We start from the raw sequence: 25,523 nt of genomic DNA, 5'->3' as shown, positions 1-25,523 counted from the left end.
GGCGTTTTAAGAGCGTTTCTCGCGCTTAGCCCAAAATGGTGGCCTGGCTCCCAAAATGGCCAGACCACGAGGCTCTTTGTCCTGTCCGCTGACCGTCTTGCCCCCTTCACCTCCCCCAGGTCGAGCCGACCCAGGGCCTTCCTTATTTGGGCATGTACTTTCCGGCGAAACACAGATGCTTTCGCGGGCTTCTACAGGCCTGTGTGTGCCTCCAGGATGGGGGCTGGGATGTCTGGTCCCAATACACATCCTGGGCGCCAGAGAGTCTAGGGTGGTGTGAATGCCTGGGACCCCTGTGGTCCGTGATGAGGTCCACAGATGGTGTGAGTGTTTTATGAGCGGATCTACCATTGGGTCCCCTGCATTTTGGCGCGAAGGGAACCGTGGATAAGAGGGGGCTGGAAACGCCACTACCATGTCGATCTCCTGAGTTCTCACGAACAATGGAATACAGGAGCCAAGTATCCTGCAACCACGAGGCTGAACCGAGGAATCGCTGGTGACCCGCTGAAGGACTGCTCCTCTGCACTGCTGTCGCTTGGTAAAACCCTTTCTACCTCGGATCGAACGAGAAGGCCTGTACTGGTACTTCGACCCTTGGAATAGTGGGAACAACTATTCTCGGCACCTTCACCATCTCCTGCCCATAAGCCTTCGGAAGTGTCTCTGGGCCATCCAGCAGACTGACCAGCCTACCCAGGAGTCTTGCTCTGTAACCGCCGTCAGGTTGTGTGGTATTACGAGTCCTTGTCACTCTCACACGATTCGTACACTTGGCATTCCCAGGTCTGACGTGAGGAGTGTACATTTGGCTGGAATACACACGGCCGCTCCGTTGCCCTGCTGTGGTAACAAACTGTGCGGGTTCACTGCGTTTGGGACGTTCTCAACTCAACTTCTGCTGCTGCTGAATCTACACGACGACGAGATGTCCCCTGCTCCTATCTGAACCTGCCAGCACTGAAACTGATGCGGAGAAGCCTGGGTCTGCTTGCATCGGGGACCGGTGAGTAGCATCGCTAGGAACTGGTCGCCCCGCTGCAGGAGCCCATAGCTTTTCCCTGCTGTGCCTAACAGCACGCCTTTCCATACTCGCGCTCTGCTTCTGCCCCCAGTGGAGGCTGCGCTTGAGTTGCGGAGCTCTGTTCATCTTCATTTGTTCACCGAACTAAACTGCCTGATTCCCTCGAAGAGACTCCCCTTTTTGCCCGTTGGCACCAGCGTGTGCAGGTACTTTTGAGCACAAGGCTCCACTCTTCGTAGGGTGTGGACTTCTTTTTAGTTAGGTGCCTCTGAAGGCGGACTCGGTCTAATTATTATTCGCACTGCCTGTTTTCCTCCCCATCTAGGTGGTCTACACATTTCGTGCGTCTAACTCGTTAGACTCGTTTGTATTTGTATATATATATTGTATTGGTTTGGTATGTGTTGGTCTACTGGAGTTCTATTGTGATTTCTCGCTACGGTCAATGTTACAAAGGCCTTGTAATAAATGTGTATATATTTTTAATATAACACCTGTTTGGAGTCATTTGTAAGTGTCCTTGCTTTGTGTGCTCATTGCGGGCTTTCAGTCACCCTCACTCCTCTTGAGACCTAGTCTTGACCGCCGCGATCGCTACCCTGATTGGTCTGGCTTGTCCAGAGGTTACCCTGTTCCAAGAAACTAGGCTGGCCTTCTGAACCTCTGCGCCTCCAGAACAGAGTTCAGAAATCCGTCTTAACATTAAACTATGCAGCCATGCCCCATGTGGACCTGTTTGAATTACCCTGTGAATCGTATGTGAATCGCTGCAAAAAGCTGCAGGGTGCAACCAAAGAACAGGGTGGATCCATGTAGCCATTGTTAGTTAATGAAGCTGTCAATGGCAGGGGGAAGGTGTTGTCGTCCCCCTTCTGGAGATGCAACGTGTACTCCTCCTGTCATATTCCAACTAAATATGACACGGGGGATTGCGCATGTAGGCTGTGTCCACCCAGAGTACACAGGTATATATAACTTTGTCGTGCTTTTCCCTAGTGCTAATATCAATCAATTTTAGCACTAGTGCAAATGTGCCAAAACTAAAGTAAGGAACTAGTTCAGATCCGCATAGTATGAAAGTATTACGTGACTTATATTCTAATAAATTACCCATGGATGTGCAAGCAATGCTAGAATAAGATTAACCATTAGCAATTCCTACTAATAATCAGTACTAGGCACAACACTTGGCATAATCAGTTTATAAAGGGGGTCCTGAAGAAGGCGTCCCCCATCCTTTTAGTGTCACTGAAACCGGTAGACCCATAAGGGATATTTTCAAATGCAAATAGTACCCTGATATGTCCAATCATTCTAGTGGTTTGAATGATTACTAGCGACTTTTAATTGGGGTCTCCGTATACCCTGGTTGGGAACCAGAATTGGGAGTAAATAAGGAATCATTGCCCTAGTGAGTGTTCTCTGTTTTTAATATATTTGATGAGCATATCTGTTCTGTTAGAAGGGTCGTGTATATTGTCATTGTTTGGTGCACTTTTATACAACAAAAGTAAACAATATTATGACACATAAAGAATGCAAGATGAATAGGAAAGAGATCCAGGCTTCAGTTCCTTCTCCTTTTCCTGTCCACCATCGTAGATAGGCGGCGCATCACCGGTTTCTAAGGCACGCAGGCGGTGCTGCAAGGGGCAGCGAAGGTCCCTAAGCGTTGCTTTTGATGATGGGTGAATGTCTGTGTTAGTGTAATTCGGTGTAGGTCGCCTGTTTACTTTTTGTGTGATGGAGATTCATGGTCTCTGGGCAAGTCCTGTTAAGCTCTATTGGTGGCCCTTGTTGTGTCAGTTCTGTCACCGTGACATTTCATGACTAGGTTCCTAATTGGACGTGTTCGCTTCTTGCCATATCGCAGCCCCTGAACACAAATATGTAATGACATAAGATAGGCCCCCGAGTTCTCCTCTCGTGGTAGCCTTGGGAACCGAACCTTGGTATTGCTGTTATGAAATGAGAAAAGCACTAAACAAAATTGCCCTGAAATGGACGAAAATGGAAAAATGAAGCTTTCTTCCACTGGAATCAGAATGGCATTTCCAGAGCCGAGGACAGGGGCACACTGACTGTACGAGAAGTAATGTATTGGCCTGCTACGTTTCTCTGTGTTAAGAAAAATGCACTTGCGTGATAGTCTGAGGTGGTCTGCCAACCAGTGCATCATGCTATCAAGATCAGCGTCCCCGTTTTAACCTTCCGAGGTCAAGAAATAAGCTGAACAGCATTGGGAAATGGTAGCAGCAGTGCTAAGTGACCTGCAGACTCAACCGGGGATCTCAGGGGGGTGGGGCCTGGCAGGGGGTCGGCACCACAATTAGCCCACGCCCCCATAAGATCCCCGGCTGCTTTTGCAAATGGTCGGGGCCTAACTGCCAGCATTCTTCAGGTGCCATGTCGCTTCCAGAGACTTCCCTGTCTCCGTCATAGGGAGCGTCCCACTGAGAGAACGTGTCATTCAGGCTTGTGTCACCGGCCTACTGAGTGCCAGGCATCCTTCTGAAGTGAGAGGAGTTTCGAGTTATGGACCGGCGGTCCCCTTCCACGGTGATGAGTGACCCTTTCTTCTTGACAATGATGAGTGGCTCCTCATTGAAAGGAGCTACATTTTTGCGCTGTTGAGGTTGTCGGACCACTACCATGTCTCCTGGTGCCAGGTCACTTCCTCTGGCCCGGCGAGTGATGTCGGCAGCTTGTTTCATGTTCTCCTTCATGAGAGTATCTCTTCTCCTCATTTCAGCGTCATCCTCATATTGGTCTTTATTAGCGGCTACATGGGTTAGTCGTGTTCTAATCATTCGTCCGAACATCACTTCTGATGGCGACTTCCCAGTGGTGCTGTGTGGGGTGTTCCTGTAGTCTCGCAGGAGTTGGCATAGCAGTTTTTCGACAGGTTCTCCTGTGAGGCGCGCAATTTGTGTTGTGCGTTTGATGCTGCTTATGAACCGTTCTACTGTGCCGTTTGCCTGAGGCCACAAAGGTGTTAGTTTTCTGTGGCGAAAACCCATATATTCTGCAAATCTCTGGAAGTCTTGTCCAGTGAATGGGGGTCCGTTGTCGGACTTGACTACTTTGGGTATTCCGTAGATTGCGAACATCCTATCCAGTGCTGGGATGGTATGATGTGCGGGGGTGGACGGGACTATCTGCAGGTCGGGATACCTTGAGTATTCGTCCACGGCTACTAATATGTATTCACCCCCTTCCATGGGTCCGAAATGGTCAACGGCTATTTCTTCCCAGGTTCCTTCAGGCAGCGCAGTCATGCTTAGCGGTTCAGGGAATGTGTGCGGCTTTATGACGGTGCAGGTGGGACAGTTCTTCAGTAGTTCTTCCACTGATGTGTCTAGCTGGGGAAACCAGAATCTTAGCATCCTTTTTGTGGATACAATGCCCCTGTGTCCTTCGTGTGCTAGTTCTAGCACCTTCTGTCGTAGGCTTCTCGGGATGACGAGCTTGGTCCCTTTTAGCAGTAGTCCTTCCTCTGATTTTGCGAGTTCTTCTTTTACCACTAAGAAGCATCTAATGTCTTGTTTTGTGTCCTCATTCATTGCTTCGCGGATCTGCTTTGCATACTTCCATCTCCCGTTTCCAGGCATTTTAGGATGATTTGTATTCCTTGGTCTGTGTTAGATTCCCTTGTTATTTGTTCCATGTCAAGCCCTTGTGGTGTGCTGCTGTGAATGACGTATCTTATATACTGATCAGCAATGGATGGTTCTGGTCCACTCTTTTCTCTTGGGTGGCGGGAGAGAAAGTCTGCAGGGTTTTGTTCCTTCCCTGGCCTGTGTATGATGGTGAATTGGTAGTCCTGTAATCAAAGTGCCCACCTGGCTATTCTTGGTGGCATTTTCGCCTGAGGATTGCCATAAATGAAAACGAGTGCCTGGTGGTCTGTTACCACTACAAAAGGTTTTCCGTATAGAAAAAGATGAAAATGCTTGCAGGCCCAGACGACCGCCAGTCCTTCTTTCTCCGCTTGCGAGTAGGCTTGTTCTGTTTTGGAGAGGCTTCGACTGGCGTAGGATACTATGTGCATCCCACTGCCCTCTCTGTTGTCCAATTGCGTGAGAATGGCACCCAATCCTACGGGACTGGCGTCCACAATGAGTTCTGTGGTCTTCTTGGGGTCAAAATAGGCCATGTTGCGGGCATCAGAGATGCGGTCCTTAATAATTTGGAATGCTTCTTGGCATTTGGGGGACCAGACGAATTCGGTGTTTAGCTTGGTGAGGGCTCTGAGAGGTTCGCTGATGGACGCGAAGTCCCGTATGTATCTTGTGCAATAGCTTGCAAGCCCTAGGAAGGATCTGAGGTTGTCGCGGGTGGTTCAGCTTCACGGAGTGCGCTTACTTTTTCGGGGTCTGGTGTCATTCCCTTCTCAGAAAATATGTGTCCAAAGAACCTGAGTGTCTTCTTGCGAAACTCACACTTTTCTTTGTTCAACGTTAGCTGGGCTTCTTCAAGGGCCATGCAGACCCTCATTAGTGTGTCATCGTGTTGCTCTTGAGTTTGGCCGAAGACTAAGATGTCGTCGCTATAGTTCAAACAGTTGGGCACGTGTTTGATGACATTGTGAATTTCTGCTTGGAAGATTTCTGCCGCGGAGGACACTCCAAAACTCAACCATTTGTAACGGAATAGGCCTAGGTGGGTGGCAAATGTTGTTATATACCTGGAGTTTTTACTGAGTTCCAGCTGGTGGTGGCCTTTGTTTAGGTCCAGCTTGGAGAACACAGTCGCTCCATTCAAAAGATGTACCATGTCTGTTATTCTCGGAGTTTGGTGTCGTTCCCTCAGGATGGCCTCGTTTGGTCTCCTCATATCTACACAAATCCTGGTATCAGGGCAGTCTCTCTTGGGCACCGGCACTATAGGGGAGACCCACAGTGTGGGGCCTTCTGCTGGCTCAATAATGTCTGCCTCGAGCAGTTTGGTTAGTTCATTTTCAACTTGCTGTTGAATATTGATGGGGATACCCCTGTAGTGTTGTGCTACTGGTGGGACGCTGGCGTTGATGTGAAGTTCAATCTGCCTGTCCTTCGGTTTTCCGAGGCCTTTGAACAGTGCTGGGAAGACTTGGTCGATGCTCGCCGTTGGGTCTAGGTACTTGTGCACCATGAAGCGATATAAGATGTGAATGAGTCCCATCTCAATGGCTGCTAGATAACTTAGAATGCACCCGCTCTCAGTGGCAGCCTCTAGCACATGCATGGGGATGTCCTTCTCATGTTCCTTGTATCGACATGAAGCCATGAAGAATCCTTTGCATGCCAGTGGGGTTTTTGAGCCGTAAGGGTAGATGAGAGCTCGTGCTGGCTGTAGGCGTGGGGCATTTGGTATGCTTTCATAGACCTCCTCACTGATTACATTCACAGTAGCTCCTGTGTCTATCAGAAATTCGGCCGTAGATTGGTTGACTTGTATTCTCAGAATTGGGCTGTGTTCTTTTGCCGTATTGTTCCCAAGGGCATATAGGTATCCCTTTCTTCTCTGTGTTTCTTGATGTTTTTCCGGTCTGCGGGTTCTCTCTTCCGAGGATGCACTTGACATGCTTTCTGATTGTGACTGTTCTATGAGGCACCGCACGTACCTCCGGGGTCTTCTACTTGTCTTGTGTGGTGTAGTTTTGCTCTCTCTCCAATCCCTTTTGTCTTGTCTTCTTTCTACTTGTTCGTCGAGGTATCTGTGACGTCCTTGTTCATGGGGTTCATGGGTGACCCGGTGATGTTGGGTGGGTGGGTTTTGTTCCAGTTCATTCATGGGTTTTCCACTTCTCCCTGCCCCCTTCATCTTGCTGCGGAATATCAAGCACACGGCCTTGTAGTGGTTGTCACCACCACATGCGGAGCATGTCTGGCCCATGGCAGGGCATGTCCCTTCATGGGGGTATTCGTGTCCACATCGATATTTATTTATTTATTTATTTGTTTATAAAGCGCTGAAAGCCCGCGGGCATCAGATAGCAGAACGGGTCACTGTTGGCTCTCGCCATCCCTTCTAACTTGTTAAGACTTTCTTGCTTTTCGTGCGTGATTTTTATTTCATCCAGGCCCTCTACTTGCGCTGCGAGTGCAGCATCTGATCGGGCCAGATGCAGAATTTCATCCAAACTTCTCAGTTGTTGCAGCAATCGTTTGAGAAAATCAGCGTTTTCACATCCCACAATGATTTGCGACCTGAGGGCCTCCTCATTGGAGTAGTTGTTGAAATCACAGCATTTCATTTTTGCCCGTAGCCTCATGACGAAAGCATCTATGGTTTCTCCCTTGATCTGCTTGGTGGTGTGGAATACATGTTGTTCATAGTCTGAATTAGTGTGGGCCGTGAAGTATGCCGTGAGCGTTGTCTTTAACTTGGCGTAGGTGTCTATGGTGTTTTCCGGTATTTCGTCGAGGATGTCTCGCACGTTGGATCCTACAGCATGGTTTAAGAGATTTAGTTTCTGCTCATCCTCTAGTGGTCCGGCCTCTTTTAAGCAGACTTCAAAATCCCTCGGCCATCTTTTCCACCTTGATCCGAGGGTGCCAGTGTCAGTGAGGTTGAAGTTTGCTGGTAATTGGGCTAGGAGGCTGTCTGTCATCTTTCTGTGCTCTGTTCTGGCTGGAGTCACAGGGACTGTCAGTGGCTCCTCTTCCGAGCTACTCAGGGGCTGAGCCGGAGTTGCAGGGACTATCGGTGATTCCCCTTCCAATTCACTCATGAGCTGATTTTAGGTGTTTCTCCTTGCTCTGGCTGTGCAGAGTGGGGCTTCCTTTTCACTGGCGGGCCGCTGCGCTGGGCGTGTGCGTCAGGACAGGGGGCTGGGCCACATGTTGACAGTCTTGGGGCCTTGAGTTTGATTCACGTGTTCAGGTTGGGGAGGGCACTGCATTGTGGGCTTTGACTGCGGTTCGCATCTGGGCGCGTGAGCTTACCCTTGTGTAGAAAGAAAACGGGAGGGCCGTGTCTCTCCCTCCCTCCTCGGAGTTCCTTGACTCTCGTTGCCGTCGGCAGGAGGCCAGTGCCCCTCAACCGCCCGGAGATGCGCTGGAGCTTCTATCCAGCTGTTGCCGTCGGCGGGAGGCCAGTGCTCCTCGACCGCCCGGAGATGTGCGCAGGGAGCCGCTGCTCCACCCGCGGGTGAATTGAGTAAGCCTGTCGGCGTCGTTTGGCGGGAGAGGTTATTCCTCCCCCCCGCCCGGATGTATGTCACGCGGGGAGCTGCTACGGGTGCTCCGCCCGCAGAATGTGCGCATGGGAGACTCTTCAGAGTTCGCGCAGGGCTGCAGGGCTGCAGGGCTCTTTTCAACAGTGGGGAGCCTTCTCTCTCCGACCCACTAGTCTCTGGGAGTCCTCGACCGGGAGAAGTCCCACGGCTCCAGTGGCGCCTGGTTGCACGCCACGAGCGCTTTGGACTTGAGGTGGCGGGCACGGTGGAGACACGTGTCCGCTTCGTCGCCAATGTGATATCGTGATAGTGGACCTCCTCACGCAGCCACTCGAGTATTCTCTCACACATGCAAGAATACCCCAACACAGGAGCTGGGGTGCAACACGTCTTTAATCAAATGATATCTGACTCGAACTGCCCGTTTGGGCGGTAATCCCGCCCATATACAACACGTGGGACACAGCCCACTAAACAATGATAATAGAAAGAGGACTCATCCTCATATCAACTAAACAGTGACAACACCACAGGAAGGGGGAGGAAATGGGGTGTGAAAAAAATTCATGCCCCAAATTCACACCCCCATTTACACGCAGGAAGTTGCGCCAGGACCCGATTTCGGGATTTTGAAACCGGGACCGTATCCAGCCAGCCTTCCAATCCCCAGACAGGGTTTGGAAAATGAGAAAACTCCCGGGACAGAGGGTGATTTCCCTGGACTGTCTTGGGAGAACCGGGACGTGTGGTCACCCTAGGTGACTGGCAGGCGGGGGACACAATAAAAAGCCAAGTCTTTTTTTGTAAAGGCTGAATCTTTCGCACGAGAGCTTCAGGCGTTACAAAAAAGCCTCACCTTGTCACAGAGTCGCCACCCATTTTGTGGGATTGTCCCACAATTAGGGACTCTGTCCCGCAGTTTGCAGAGTGGCTGTGCGCGATGCAGGTTGTCCCGACATTTGTCGGGACAACCCGCCTCCAGCACAGCCACTCTGCAAACTGAAGTGGCCATGGACACAGCAGGGCGCTGCCGCCTGCTGCTTTCTTTCCCAGGTGGCTCTGCAGCCCTGGCTCCTTCTGAGCCTACAGGTTGAGCTGTAACGCTCGACACCTGGCTTAATTCAAATGCTAATGCTTTGTTCCTGGGGTCCTGATGGTCATGTTTGCAGTTAAAAAAACATGACCATCACCTCCCAAGGACAAACCATATGCATTGCAATTAAGCCAGGAATTAAGAGCCATTTTAAAAATTTACATTAAAAAGGGGCAGGCCAAATGTGAATGCTGTGACGTCATCACCGCCTTTTTGGGCAAGTGTCCCGCGAAAGAGTTGGCCACCCTAGCCAACCCCCTGCCAGTCACTCCTTTCATTAGAGATGCAGGGATGATCACTACTGCTTCTCTGATGAAAGGGGTGGCTGGCAGCAGAGTTGGGCTGACAAACGAAAGGTGAGGCTTTTTTTTTCTAAAGCCTGAAGCTTGCCATGTAGTAGCCTGGTGGGCTTGGGTTAGCAGGGGACTTAAGGAGGCCCCGGCAGGACCCCGCCCGTCTCGCACCGAATTTTCAGAGCTTGCCGGGCCCCAGCTAGTCTAACCCACTTAAAGTCCTGGGTAGCAGATGTCATTTACAGCGCAGAGAACCTGCACCGTTGTCAAATGAGCACTACATGAAAAAGCCACAAATTATGATCACTGTTGTGAAAGGTCTTTCTTTTTCGAAGCATCCTTCAGTCATAGAGCTGGGGGAGCCAGGTAATTCAAATATAGGGCCTAATGGCCAAACACGAACCGAGCCAAGAATGGGCTAAAGCATGGAATGGATTATTTGCAAAGCACAAACATATTATTACGCATCAGAGCTAGTTCTGGGAACCCGGACACAAATGTGTTATTGATTTTCTTTTAGTAACGTATCAGAATCTTACAAGATCCTACATAAATCCTACTTCAAACCCATACAATTTTATAGGAATTTAAAGTATTTTATTGCCACATAAATTCTTATGAATTTCTATTTATTGTTCTAAAAAACGCGCTAGTAAATCACAAGTTCTTATCAGCTACTTATAAAAAAATCTCTTATGGCATTCTTATATGGGAAGATATGTGGAAAATATTTCAGACTGAGCTCAAATCCCAGACTGGCCCTTAACCAAAATGTGTGATCCTGGGCAAATCATTTAATCGCACCGTTTTATCTGTCAAAATTGGTAGTCCTTAGAATTGATTTAGTTTCAGGTTTATGAACAAAGCACGTACAGTCTACAATATAGTTACTCCAGTCAAATTCTTATTTTGCCCACGAAAGAGTTAGTTGCGTTTTGGTTTACCCATGGCAACGGCTTGAATGTCTCTTAATTCACGTCTGCAGAAGGTGGTTGCGGTAGGTTGGGACGGGGTATGTGGATGAGGATTGATGGTGGTGCGGGTAAAGGGGAGGACCAGTCTATGTGGCAATGCTGGTGCAGCAACACTAGGCACGCAGACCAAAGCCATTCCAGCTATTAACCAGAATGAGGTATGCTTATGCCCAAACAAGGTGGTGTCGTGTTCACCGTAGAAGTGTACAACTGCAAATACAGTGTGTGATGCAGTTTTATGGAATTGTCCTAGATACATGCATTAACTGGAGAGCGCAAAGAGGCTCACACTAAAGCAATTTGTTACCGACTACCAACAAGACATTCTTCAGGTCATGGTACCTGGGTCAGGGGAGTGCCTGTGGTCCCATGGAGCAACGACACCACAGGAAATTATGTGAAATAAAGGCAGTGGCTGACAGAGGGTCAGTGATAGAGCTGGGTGAGCCCAACAGGGCTCAGGTCAGCCCGGATAAAAGCGTGGGCCCTGGCCTGACCCTCCTCTTGGTCAGTGCCTTCCCAAAGCAGGGGTCGGCCATTAGATTCAACGAGTATGCCCGTCCTTTTTGCATTAACTTGCATCATAGCCTGGCATTTAAGGGTTAAATAAAAATAACAGAAAACGCTCCACCTGACTTCGTCTCCCGCCCCAGCCACTCATTGGGTAGGACATGACAGGAGTGCTTCCCAGCCTGACCTTGCAGTGACTGGCGGTAATTTCATAGGTAAGTGAGCCCAACGAGTTAGTAGGCAGTGCCTTGCAACTCTGTGTGCTCCTCTGGCGCTCACTCGCCTTCCCCAAGCGCTTCACCCCTCCTCCCAAATGCCACTATCCGCCTTTTCTCTACAAGCCCCTTTAACCTCCCCAAAACACTAGCGTTGTCCCTTCACCCCCAGTCCCCAGCCCCTTTTCTTGCCCCCAGCCCTGCTTAGCCTCTTTTCTTGCCCCAGTCCCATTTAGACCCTTTTTTGCCCCCTTTTTGCCACTTTTCCCCTGGTTCTTGTGCCTACTCCTTTAGCCCCTTTTCTGGCCCCAGCCCCTTTTCTAGCCTCCTTTATCCCATTCTCTAGCCCCCTTTGTTGCCCCAACTTGTTAGCCCCTTTTCTTACCCCTTTCGCCTCTTTTCTTGCCCCTTTCGCCCCCTTTCTCACCAGTACCTTCTATACCCGTGTATTGCCCCTGTTAGCCACTTTTCTTACCTGAAACCCTTTTTGCCCCCTTTATTGCCCCAGCCCCTTTCTTGCCCCCATACCCCCCTTGACGCTGGCCCCTCCCCCGTTCTGCGTGGTCTTTCCCAGGCTCGCTTGTGTTTGGCCCTAAGAGACAGGCCGACACCCAGGCTCGGCCCTACCTCTGAATTCCCTGGCTCTCCCAGGTCTAGTCAGTGATAGGAGGCCAAGACCTGAGCATGGTATCTCCTTAATTCTCCAACACCTTGGTTTTAGGTACCTGCCACGCCAGCCACTATAACAAGGTGCGAATAGGGGGCCCGGCACTCTCATGCTCAATAGCGCGGGCCCTGAACTCTCGTGCTCCGGAGCGTCGGTCCCACAATGGCGCTGGACCCTGAACACTCATGCTCCGGAGCGTCAGTCCCACAATAGCGCGGGCCCTGAACTCTCGTGCTCCGCAGCGTCGGTCCCACAATGGCGCTGACCCTGAACACTCATGCTCCGGAGCGTCGGTCCCACAATGGCGCTGGGCCCTGAACTCTCGTGCTCCGGAGCGTCGGTCCCACAATGGCGCTGGACCCTGAACACTCATGCTCCGGAGCGTCGGTCCCACAATGGCGCTGGGCCCTGAACTCTCGTGCTCCGGAGCGTCGGTCCCACAATGGCGCTGGGCCCTGAACTCTCGTGCTCCAGAGCGTCGGTGCCACAATGGCGCCGGTTGATTACGAGATTGAGACCAGCAGCCTCTGCGGCCTGGTAAGGCAGAGACAGTGATCAACGTCAAGCGAGAGGTGTGCCCCCTCCTGGTGACAAAAAGGCTGCGAGTTGGCAAGAAAAGAAGAAGAAAATAACAGGAAGCGACTCTTGATATAGAGATTACAGTGAGTGCACAGGGGTTGCGGCACCGTGTGTGGAGCTTGTGCTCCCCCATGGACAAAGAACCGTCAATTAACCGAGAATTGAACAAGCAGAGAGTTACGACATTAAACCCGGCAGATGGATCATACCAGGCTGCAAAGGTAGCTTTGGAAGGATATTTTCAACCGATGGGCATTTCAGATTGTGAGGGATGCCAAGAACGCAACACTTGATACTGCCCCATACAGCTGAAAACAAATGCTTGCAAGTCTTTTTTCTATAATTACAGGCAACCACATATCATGGAAAACCCAGGAAGACCACCTGAAAGAGCTTAACCCGTCAGAGCCTCCAGAACTAGCTTCCATTTCCATTTAGTGGAGCTCTGCGCACCGCGAGAGGAGAGCGCACCAGCAATCTGATAGAGAAAGTATTGACAAAGCTGGCATCAATGCGGCGCACCGCCAAGCGACTACAGCAGATGCCGGGCGCTGGCAGCACAGGCAAAGCCTGCTCAAAGATACAGCTATCACTGCTTGCTTGCTACTACCAATTCCCGGGGAATTGAACAAAAAGCTGCCCACCACAATGAACTGGGACACTCGCAAACATGGGCCGCCATTGTTGGAGCGCCGTTTCCCTGCGCAGAAGAAGGGGTCGGGGATTAACTGTCTTTGTGTAAATTATGAACATTGTAAGACCCCCTAGGTGGGGAAGGCAGAACCAGATTGCCTGCCGATGTAGAGAGAGAGAGCTGAATCCACCCTCCAACAGCTCCCCCACGGCAACCAGCAAGATCCGGGGATATTCTGTCCCTCCAGACCCACACTTGGATTAGTGCCATTACAGGTATTGAGTGCGGTCTGTTTTTTCACTGACGATCGTTTATATGGACATTCTGCACCAGCAAGCAGTGTTTTTGACACTGTGCTCTCCCTTTAGGAGACCTTTTACCTGGATCCAGTCCAGCATTTCACCCGATGTAACCGCACCTTCAGAGCTACCAATTGAGGTAAGCTTTTGCATTTGTGGTGTACGCCGTCATTTTATGTAATGCACTACCAAACAGTGCACATTGTTTTTTTGAGGAATCATACAGGATAGTTCTCCTATTCAAACTACTTTCGCCCTCTTTTCAATAGGTGTCCAATGCGACCCTGATTTTTGAGAAACCAATGGTCCCTAAATCCTTCCATTCTGGTTACGCCTGTGGCCTCAATTAAGTACCACAGGTAAGCTGTGTCCACTAGAAATCTATGAGACACTTTTGATTTATTCATACACTGCAATTACTCCTTTTACACTCTCCTCACGCTCTTCCATTCATTTTTTCAGCTACATCTGAACATCTTCACCAAATTGTCTTCCCCATCCTGATGAAGGCCCTAAGAAGGAAAATGCCCACATAGCCCCTATATATGGCCGAAACACCCTGGTGTAGACAAACTTTTTTCTAATCACAGTGGCACAAATGTCTTTTCACTGTTTTGTTTTATCGATATACATTCTGTATACCTGTTTCACTTTTTGATGTGATATGACCCCTGTCGTCTGATGTATCGACAGTAGTAACTGTATTATGTTATCCATGTAGATGTATGTGCAAGAATTCTGACTTGCTTCTGTGTTTTTGTGCAAATTGATCTTGCTTTACCTTGTAATTTATGAGGTTCAGCGTTATGCCTTGACAACCAAACAACCAGCAATCACATGCCAATAATTACAATAAGAAGTATTCAAAAGACCACGGTGTGGTACTCTTTTTGTCATATGGAAATTGTGAATGAATAGTGAGGGGGTGTTTGTTCTTTTGACCCTTTCACTTGTGTTGTTGTTAACCAGATTGGTTAAGGAAGAGGGGGGAGGATAAGAAGGGATGCAGGAAACAAGAAGGTGGTGGTAGGGTCAGAGAAGAAGGAGGAGGTGGCAGACCAAGAGACCAGCTGGAAGAATGATGGTTGACTGGATTGTGGAGGTGTTTTGAAGTAGAGGTGAGTTATTGGTTGGTGCGACCAAGTGGTTCTGTGTGGTGAGTGTGCATGCAAGGTAAGGCGAGTGAGAGTAGTATAGGAAGTATGGCGAGTGAGTGGCAAGTGATTGTGAGGGTGAAAGCAGGGTGACTGAGTAGAAGGTGGGATGGAGTAGTATAGTATTGCCGGGAGAGGGAGTTGTAGTGTGAAAATGGGAGTAGTAGTAGTGTGGAGAGGCAAGAGTAGTAGTGGTATGGCTGGGGAGAATAGGAGTGTTGTGGAGAATAGAGTGTAGTAGTAGAAAGGATGGAGCAGTAGTGGTGTGGAGAGGGGAGAGCAGTAGTAGGGGGGAGAGTAGTAGGGGTGTGAAGGAGGGAGTGTATTAGTAAAGTGGAGAGGGGAGAAAGGTAGGAGGGAGTAACATCAGAGGATGGAGGTAGGTTGTAGGAAGAGGTACAGAGGAGGAAGATGTGGGACATGGTCTGGGAAAAAGTGGGTGTAGTTGGAGGGAGGAGAGAAGTGAGAGGAAGGGAGTAGAATAGATAGATATCGAATAGGAACGTTAGGGTGTGAAGGAATTGGTCCAAAGGGGGCTTGAGTGTCTGTAAGGCGCATCTCTACAAACGCTGAGAACTAACCTGAATGGTGGAGTAGGTCTAGCCTATGAAGTTCCTGGGGGAGTTTAGATAGAAAAGATGACCACCTTTAGGAATGCACCAGCATCCAGGTAGTATTTAGATAGTAGGGGGCAATACATGCTATATACTAACCAGGGAAATAGGAACAACTGGGCTAGGGTGGAAAGTGCTTAATTTAGATGAGAGTCAGGAAGACGATTAGTGCCCTACAAAAAATGTCAATAAAAACCTGTGAACCATCTCTGGAAGGTGCCATGTTCTTTAGGCCATATGTGACAGTACCCTGATTAATGAAGAAGATGCCCAAGTCCTTCATGGGTGTTATTCAATCAAACCCTGCAAACAGATCAGGAAAAGGATTCTGGAGCTTGGACGAGCACATGAACTGGCAGAAGGATGAGCGATAAGAATGGACAAAACGTTAAAATCATTTAAAATTGAAGAACTATGTGCAATTGAAAAACCCTGAGGAAAGCAAGCCAGAGTCAATCTAAATCTGAAGGTGGAGCAAACCAGAAGTATGGGTGTAGTGATTGTGATGATACCTTACCAAACATAGGGATCTGCCCCCTACCCCCCTCCAAAGGACACATCTATGTTGGTCTGGAAATGGGAGACTGAAGCATTTTGTAAGTGTGTGTCGCTCCCAATTTCTTCAACAATGACCTAAACCACGACCAAACCAGAGGAAAAGAAAAGCTAAGGTTGCCCAGATGAAACCTCTCAAGAGTCATTGGAAGAAGAAGCAGCTCACGAAAAAGAGGGTGAGGCATTCTTCATCTACGGAGTACCGCAAGCCAGACGGAAGTGTAGGAGACAGCCAAGGAGCACAGTACACATTCAAAGAAGGGAAACACCTGGGCGGATTGACACCGGAGCATCAGGCAACATAATGGCCCTATCTCATTTTCGCCTGATCAAGCAGGCAATGGCACTACGCCCTACCAACTATCCGAATATACACTTTTCGGGGGATCCAACCCTATTCCCTGAGAAGGCACAGTCACAGCAGAAGTGAAACATTAACAGCAAAAGATCATCACTTGATGTGATGTGAGTGGGGAGACCCTTTTATGGTGTGACGCAGCTGCGGCTCTCTAGGTGGTGAACTTTACTCATGAAATCTATTTAGAAGATGTGGTCAGCCAGCTAGATAGATCAAAATGTCTACTCCAAGGGGTTGGATGTCTAAAAGGTCCCCCGATAAGGTGACATATGGATAATACTATTCAAACTTTCGGCCCTAAAGCCTCGTCAAACCACATTTCACCTGAGGGAAGAAGAAGAACTAGAGCTGGAGAAACTTGTGAAGGTTGACATAATCAAGAAAGTTACTGGGACAACACCATCAGCATCCACGATAGTTGCTTGGACGTTCTACCTAATAAAGCAGAAGAAGGAGAAAGGCACTTGACACCAACAATTGACAACATAGTAGCGGATTTCCAAGGGGCAGAGATCTTTCCATAATTAGACCCAAATGCTGGATACCATCAAATGGTATTACATCAGAGTCTCACTATATAACAATCATCACCACTCACCAAGGTGTGTATATAAGCGGCTGAGCTTCAGAGTGTCATCGGCTGCAGAAGTCTTCTAGTCACCATTCAGAGTGCATTGGCTGGCCTCCCGGGAGCCCTACTTTTCAAAAATGATATTCTGGTGTATGCTTCATCTGAAGCAGAACATCTAGATCGCCAGGAGCAAGTTCTAGCCAGACTCCAAAAGCAAGGACTAACCTTCCACCAGGAAAAGTGTGCATTTTTTAGGCACTGGCTGGACTTTTTTGGTTACGTATTTCAAGCACCAGAATTGTCTGCTGACCCTCAGAAGGTGAAAGAAATTCCTGCTGCCCCTGCACCCAGCAACCCGATGGAAGTAAGAAGCTTCCGAGGAATGGATATGCACTTTCAGCGCTTTATAAAATATCTTTCTTGGAACTATTGAGGAAACATACCCCAAATAATGACTGCTTGGTAGTGGACACCCATTGAAAAGAGGCCTTTCCAATAAATCAAGGATTCTCTAACATCCACCGAGACCATGGCTTTCTTGGACCTAGCTCCCCAGATAGGGGATGCCAGCCCTTTTGGACTGAGGGTTGTCCTTAAATAGAAGACTGATAATGGTGATACCCATCCAACAGCATTTGCAAGTTGGGATCTATTGGGCTCAACAAAAATACTCTCAAATTGAGAGAGAGGCACTTGCGGTATTGTGGGGGTGGAGACATTATCAACTTTCTTCATACAGTACGCCCATATCTGACATAACCGATCACGAGCCACTAATTCCTCTCATGTCAGGGGCAGCCCTCCATCCACCAGCAAGGATAAACGAGGCGACTGCTACAATCGCAGGAGTATGATGTCACATTAACCTACATACCAGCCTATGACAATCTTGCAGACTATCTTGTCATCCTAGCCCCAATGGGCCAGGAGACAGAGCAGAAGAAGTGGAAGCAGAAGAATGCAAGAGTCCTAATTTAGGAGGCTTTGACCTTAGCAGCACGGCCATTCTTACGGTTGACACCAGAGCCAAGGGTTTGGGATCAGGTACTTTCACAAGTGACGGGAGGTGCAGAGCTAGTCATTTGCCATGCATCAAGATCAGTATTAGAAACAGAAGAGAGACACTCAGGTGTAGAAAGGGAATTGTTAGCTTGTGGACGGGGAGTGGAACATTATAGACAATACATATAGAGTAAACTGTTTACTATCCTCACTGACCACAAACACCTGATTGAAGTGCTTATTGAAACACTTGTGTACGAGCGCGATAGAAATAAAATATCAATAACAATTACAGTTAAAGCAATGTCGAAGACAAGGCCAAGGTTAGCTAGGCTAAGTTTAAAATACAGAATTATCATTTCTGAGTAAAAATATGTTCCTGGGACACAAAACAAAGTAGCAGATTTGCTCTTGCATTTACCCCTCGAATCTAAGAGCTCAGAGGAAGAAGAGCAAGAAGTAATTGGAAGTTTAGAGATAGTCAACCATGATGTCATAGTTTGCATGGGAGAGTGGCACAAAGAATTAGAAAGTTATGTTGAGTTAGCCCAAATATTTGAGTGGGCAAGCAAGGATTGGCCAGAGAAGAAGAGTGTGGTGTGATGAATAGAGGGAATTCGTCCCTTCTCCCAAGGGGGAGCCTCCCCCCTTTGAGGCTAGGGAGGCGAGCCTGCTTCGCAAGACCCTGCGTAGGGGTCTGGGCAAATAGACCCTCACTGGGAGAGACTCTGTCTTAGGGGACAAGGACTCCAGTTCCTGTGAGGAACTCCCTAAGTAATTTCCCCTGGTGGCATACATGAGACCATCAGAGGTGAAGAACAATATAAAATCCAGAGACTGGGCTGAAGACTCCATTTAACTGAGACGAGGCGAGAGATGCATACGCAGGCGGGGTAACCCCCTGACAGCCTTAAACCTGAGAGAGGCGAGGTCAAGGAGAGCCGCGCAGCTCGCGACTTTCCAAAATGGTCTGAGAGAGAGAGTGAAATGCTGGGGGAACAGCGTTCACCTGAAGAGAAAAACCAAGGAGACAGGAACACCAAGCCCGGTGGTGGCGTGACCCTGACGCATTGTGGTGGGTAGTGTGCCCCGTCCAATTACGCCAACACCACTGTGCTGAGAAGTAAGCAAACTGTCCATTTACTCGCAGCAATACCTGATCACACAGAGAGAGAGGACCGAGAGTGGGATGCCTGAGAAAATGAGAAGGCAGAGAAGTGGAGAAACTGATGGGATCCCAAGTGAGCGCAGGCCTCGGAGATGTTCCCCCCACCGATTCCGAGGTAACGTGGAGAGCAGCAGAACTGCAAGGCCACCAGGGAATCATTACACAAGAAGAGAAACTCGTCCCAGTTAAATTGGTGAGACGTTGACTATAAAGTCGATGAAATTGAACTATAGTAGTGTAAGAAAGAGAACCACTATTAAAGCTGAATGAGACATCATTAAGACCGATGACACAAATACCCTGAGCAGAGGGGACAGTACCACATATGTTAAGAAGTGAAGAGTGGATCAAAGAAAGAGAGAGAGAGAAAGAGAGAAAGAGAGAGAGAGAGAGGGGCAGAGGGGGAGGGAAAGAATAGTCTAGGGAGAGAATGAGAACCTTCCCTGCTGTGCCTAACAGCACGCCTTTCCATACTCGCGCTCTGCTTCTGCCCCCAGTGGAGGCTGCGCTTGAGTTGAGGAGCTCTGTTCATCTTCATTTGTTCACCGAACTAAACTGCCTGATTCCCTCGAAGAGACTCCCCTTTTTGCCCGTTGGCACCAGCGTGTGCAGGTACTTTTGAGCACAAGGCTCCACTCTTCGTAGGGCGTGGACTTCTTTTTAGTTAGGTGCCTCTGAAGGCGGACTGGGTCTAATTATTATTTGCACTGCCTGTTTTCTTCCCCATCTAGGTGGTCTACACATTTTGTGCGTCTAACTCGTTAGACTCGTTTGTATTTGTATATATATTGTATTGGTTTGGTATGTGTTGGTCTACTGGAGTTCTATTGTGATTTCTCGCTACGGTCAATGTTACAAAGGTCTTATAATAAATGTGTATATATTTTTAATATAACACCTTTTTGGAGTCATTTGTAAGTGTCCTTGCTTTGTGTGCTGATTGCGGGCTTTCAGTCACCCTCACCCCTCTTGAGACCTAGTCTTGACCGCCGCGATCGCTACCCTGATTGGTCTGGCTTGTCCAGAGGTTACCCTGTTCCAAGAAACTAGGCTGGCCTTCTGAACCTCTGCGCCTCCAGGACAGAGTTCAGAAATCCGTCTTAACAAATTGGTGTACAGCGGTGGGATTTGACTGAAGGTATCCAGTGTTGCGCACGAGCGAAGGCATTTCAAGTTATTCCTACCAGGACACGTAGTGAATTGTCGTAGTATAACTTTAAAAAGGCCATAGTCCTATCTAACAGTATGGAAACAAATACCTTGTTAACTTTAAATGCTTCTAAATCCAGAACATTGAAAAAGATGTGTGCGGAGAGAGCTGTCTCCTCTCAAGGCACCAAATTGGATATGATCCAAAGAATCGTGGCGTGGCAAGAAGCGCAGCTTGACGCTATAACTTCTGAGGACAGTGCAGAAAGAGGTGGGGCTGCTCTCACTGGTAGAACCGACAGTTCTGCCACTGCACTGATCCACCGCGACCACGAGGAAAGGGAGGATGAGATGTCTAATGTTTCCTCTGCCAGTGTCGATGGGGAGGCCATGCTTGAATTCAAGAAGCAAGAGCTGCGGTTTAGGCAGAAGGAGCTTGAGTTCAACATAACCAAACTAAGAATCGAACAGGCCGAAAGACAGGGATCACCAGTTGGAACTGGCCAAGCTTCAGGTTGCAAATGGATCCAAGGGTCCTGGACATGGGTCTGGGGCCTCCTCTCATCCACGGTTTCTAAAAGATCTGCTCAGTGTGTATGAGGAAAAGAATGACATTATGGACTGGCTGAATACGTTTGAGTATGCATGTGAAGTTCAACAAGTTGACAATGCTGATAAGATTGCCTGGTTACTCAGCAGACTGCCCCATTCTGGCTGTAGTGCCATTATGGAAATGTTGAAGGCTGATAGAGCTGATTTCGCAATGTTAAAGCAAACTCTCATTTTAAAGTTTGGAAAGACTCCTGCCCAATATTTAAAACGATTCCGAGAGTACAAGAAAAAAGAAGGTGGTACTTGGGTATCTTACGTAACCGAATCCTTAAAAAACTTGACTGGCTGGGTCGAGGGTTATAAGGTTTCTACCTTTGAAGGCATGATAAATCTTGTCATGGTGGAACACATTTTTGCATCTTCTTCCCCGGAGCTTAAGCAGCATTTGGCCGATTCGAAGGAGATAGATCCTAAGAAGCTGGCCATTGCAGCAGACTTATGGGTGTCACATCGAGTGTCCCATAAGGACAAAACTCATCCTGGTAAGCAGGAGGAAGGGAAAAAGTCCAAAGAAAAGGAGGGTGGAGAATCTGATAAATCTTCTTCTCAAAAGGGCCACAAAAAGAAAAATAAGGGTAAGACACAAGAGAACTCACAGGGTAGTGGAGGTCAGCCTCCGAAACAGAACTCTGGTTACAATAAGCCTCCCTATGTAAACAGACCCAATGGATCTTGTTTTGCTTGTGGAGCAACTGACCACGTGAAGGGGGATCCCCGGTGTAAGGTTAAACCTTTGGGGGTCCACTCCGCTAATCTGGCCTTCTCCTCCTACGAGGAAGAAGAGATTACAGGAGCATCCTTCTCCTTAGACTCCTTCCCCAGCGGGATAGAAGCTGAGGTAGTTTTAGTTTTTCTGGGTTCCTGGGAGCCTAAAGTCGCAGAGGCTTATGCTAGGATTCCAGATAATACCAAGCACTACCTTAAAGATAGTGTGCTGATCAATGGAGTGGATACTCCAGCTCTTAGGGATAGTGGGTGCAGTCGAACTGTAGTGGATTCTACCTTGGTAGACTCAGAGGAAGTTTCCAGAGCTACTCTGATGCCCACTAAGTTGGCTGACGGCCCACCTCGCATGTTTCCAGTAATACCTGTAAATCTTACTTTAAATGGTACAGCAGTCAGGATTCCAGTGAGCATTCAGAGAAACGTCCCAGGAAAGGTCTTGTTAGGCAATGATCTCAGAGCTTTAGGGCTCATAGGAGACACTGACGACAGACCCTGCACACGGTCTCAAACACGGGCAGCATTGGCCAAGACCAATACACCGCCCCAGCCGAAGGGGAAACCCAAGGCGAAAGGAGTAAGCAAGTCAAGACAAGGGAAAGAGAGCATTCCCCCGAACTCGCCTACCACTGCGGTGGAGGAAGTTGGTCAATCGCCCGTAGCTGACGAGGAGGTGGCGATGCCTGAAGTATTTGACCCCAACGACCATCCTGAACTAAAAGACTTGTTAGCAGAAGATGGTCCTGACAGGGAAGAATTCAGTAAAGGCCAACGTGAGTGCGCATCTCTGGAATGCCTAAGGAGACAGGCCTGCTCCCAGCTTGAGGGTGAACCTCCTGGGACGCATCGGATTTATTGGGAAGGTGGACTCCTGTATAGTGAGCCCACAGCGTCTACAGAAGGAGACCATAGGAGGTTGGTGGTTCCCCTTGCTGGAAGACCCTTCCTCCTGCAGTTGGCGCATGAAGTAACCCTTGCTGGTCACCTTGGTATTAAGAGGACCAAGCAAAGGTTATCCATGCACTTCTACTGGCCCAAGATGGGGGTGCAAGTAGAAAGTCACTGCAGGAGTTGTGCCTCCTGCCAGTTATCTGGTACGGTTGGCTCGACAATCCAAGCTCCATTGGTACCACTCCCAGTTGTGGGAGTACCATTCAAAAGGGTAGGGATCGACATCGTTGGTCCCCTTGACCCGCAAACATCCTCAGGCAATAGGTTTATCCTGGTGCTGGTCGACCATGCAACCAGATATCCTGAGGCCATCCCATTGAAAACTGTAACTGCCAAGTCAGTTGCAAAAGCGTTACTTGGCATATTTACTAGGGTTGGCTTCCCTAAAGAAGTTGTGTCGGATCGTGGCACCAACTTTATGTCGAAGTATATGCAGGCTATGTGGAAAGAATGTGGGGTCACCTACAAGTTCTCTTCTGCATACCACCCCCAGACCAATGGTCTGGTGGAACGTTTCAACAGAACGTTAAAGAGCATGATTGGGGCTCTGGAAGAACCTCAGAGAAGAAAATGGGATCTTCTTTTACCATGCTTACTGTTTGCCTACCGAGAGGTACCACAGGAGGGTGTTGGCTTCAGCCCCTTCGAACTTCTGTTCGGTCATCCTGTACGGGGACCCTTAGCCATAGTCAAAGAGGGATGGGAGATGCCGACTCCCCCTGTTACTACCAACATAGTAGATTACGTGCTGGGGCTCAGAAAACGGGTGGTACTCCTGATGGGATTGGCTAGTGATAAATTGAAGGCAGGACAAGTGCTGGTGAAACATTGGTACGACCAGAAAGCTTCCCTCATCAACTTTACAAGTCCTGATCATGAATCCCATAAGGCCTCCAGCTTTACAGGACAAATGGTCAGGCCCTTACACAGTGGTGGAGCCCCTGGGTGAGGTTAACTATTTAGTGGACCTTGGAAGGCCTGGACAGGCTCCAAAAGTGGTTCACGTAAATAGGCTGAAGGCTTTCTTCCCAAGGGTCGAAATCGCAGCACTGCTACTGGCTTCAGATGTTGAGGAAGAGGAGTCTGAACCTCTCCCCGACCTGTTCCAAAGCGGTCCTTCAGATAGCTCCTTTGAGGGTGTCCGAGTGGCCCCTCACCTGACTTCTAATCAGCAGGCTGAGGTGAAAAGTTTGCTTAGGCAGTTTTCCCCCATGTTTTCACAGTCGCCTGGTTTGACACCTTGGTGCAAACATAACATAGACACAGGAGACAGTGTACCTACCAAAAGTAGGGGATACACGATGTCAGACAAAGTACAGTCTTACATTAAGACCGAGGTCAACAAGATGTTAGACCTTGGGGTGATTGAACCCTCTAGTAGTCCTTGGTCCAGCCCTGTGGTTTTGGTTCCAAAGGCAGGCACTTCTAAATTGAGGTTCTGCGTGGATTACAGGGCTCTGAATGCTGTCACCAACACATATGCACACCCCTTGCCTCGAACAGATGAGCTGGTGGATACTTTGGGTGCCTCCAAGTACCTCAGCATGTTTGACCTCACTGCGGGCTATTGGCAAATATCTTTAGCAGAACATGCCAAGGAGAAGACAGCGTTTTCTACTCCAGACGGCCTTTACCAATTCAAGGTAATGCCGTTCGGGTTGAAAAATGCACCTGGCACTTTCCAGAGGCTTGTGAATCATGTGTTGGACGAATTCTGCCTTGCATATCTGGACGATATAGCAGTTTTCAGTGCCACCTGGGAAGTCCATGTGAAACACCTCGGGATTGTGCTCCAGGCTCTTCAGAAAGCACACTTGACCATAAAGGCTAGTAAATGCCAGATTGGACAAGACTCAGTGGTTTACCTTGGACATGAAGTAGGTGGAGGGAGGATACAGCCTCTACCCAGTAAAGTACAAGACTGGCCTACCCCCACTACACAGACCCAAGTGAGAGCCTTCTTAGGACTCACGGGGTATTACCGCTACTTCGTGGCAGACTATGGCACCATAGCTGCCCCTCTGACTGCCCTCACCACTCCGAAGAAACCCAAGAAGGTAACTTGGACCGACGAGTGTGAGAAGGCCTTCAATGGCTTAAAAGACTCCTTGTGCCAGGCCCCTGTCCTCAGGGCCCCTGATTATCAAAGACCTTTTATTGTGCAGACGGACGCCTCTGACACTGGGATAGGAGCTGTACTATCGCAAGTAGATGAGAAGGGTAAGGAACACCCTATTGATTTTATTAGTCGCCACTTTAAGGACAGAGAGCTCAGATGGTCCACAGTGGAGAAAGAATGTTTCTCTGTTGTGTGGGCCCTACGGAAGCTGAGGCCCTACCTCTATGGGACCCACTTCACTGTGCAAACTGACCATAAGCCCTTAAAGTGGCTAATGAACATGAAGGGAGAGAATCCAAAGTTGCTTAGGTGGTCCATAAGTCTACAAGGCTTCGACTTCACTATTGAGCATAGGCCAGGTGTCCAACATAGCAATGCTGATGGGTTGTCCAGAATGTTTAACCCACCTGAACACGAGACTCATCCACGGGTGGATTAGTTCCCCCTGTCCATAGTCTGGGAGGGGCGAGTGTTAGGAAAGATTTCTTAATTGTGGCTAATTTTCCTTCCATGTGGCAACCCCTAAACTTTTTGCTGTTGTTTTCACCATGATCTAGACTTTGCCAGAGAAGTGCAGCCTTCTGCCACACTCCTCTGGGCTTTCGCTCCATTCTTACGGGGAAACTGACATGCCCTTAAGACGGTCAGTACCGGGAAACGCTGTTTTCCGTAGTTTCTTTATCATGTTGCAGCTTTTGTGCAACATGGCACAAGAGGGCACTGTAAGATAAGTTACTGCTCTCTTGGGTCTCTATTCTTCTACAGGCCCTAGATACTCTCTTTGGATTGTAAATGAACGGTGCAAGTGAATCACGGACGGGATTGGTGGCAGCGATCGTTTCTTGTGTTTTTGAGCTCCTTTTGGCGTTTTAAGCGCGTTTCTCGCGCTTAGCCCAAAATGGTGGCCTGGCTCCCAAAATGGCCAGACCACGAGGCTCTTTGTCCTGTCCGCTGACCGTCTTGCCCCCTTCACCTCCCCCAGGTCGAGCCGACCCGGGGCCTTCCTTATTTGGGCATGTACTTTCTGGCGAAACACAGATGCTTTCGCGGGCTTCTACAGGCCTGTGTGTGCCTCCAGGATGGGGGCTGGGATGTCT

The sequence above is a fragment of the Ambystoma mexicanum genome, chromosome 13, assembly GCF_040938575.1.
Source record: "Ambystoma mexicanum isolate Mex_15411 chromosome 13, UKY_AmexF1_1, whole genome shotgun sequence".
Taxonomy (NCBI): Eukaryota; Metazoa; Chordata; class Amphibia; order Caudata; family Ambystomatidae; genus Ambystoma; species Ambystoma mexicanum.
This window is presented reverse-complemented; position numbering follows the sequence as displayed.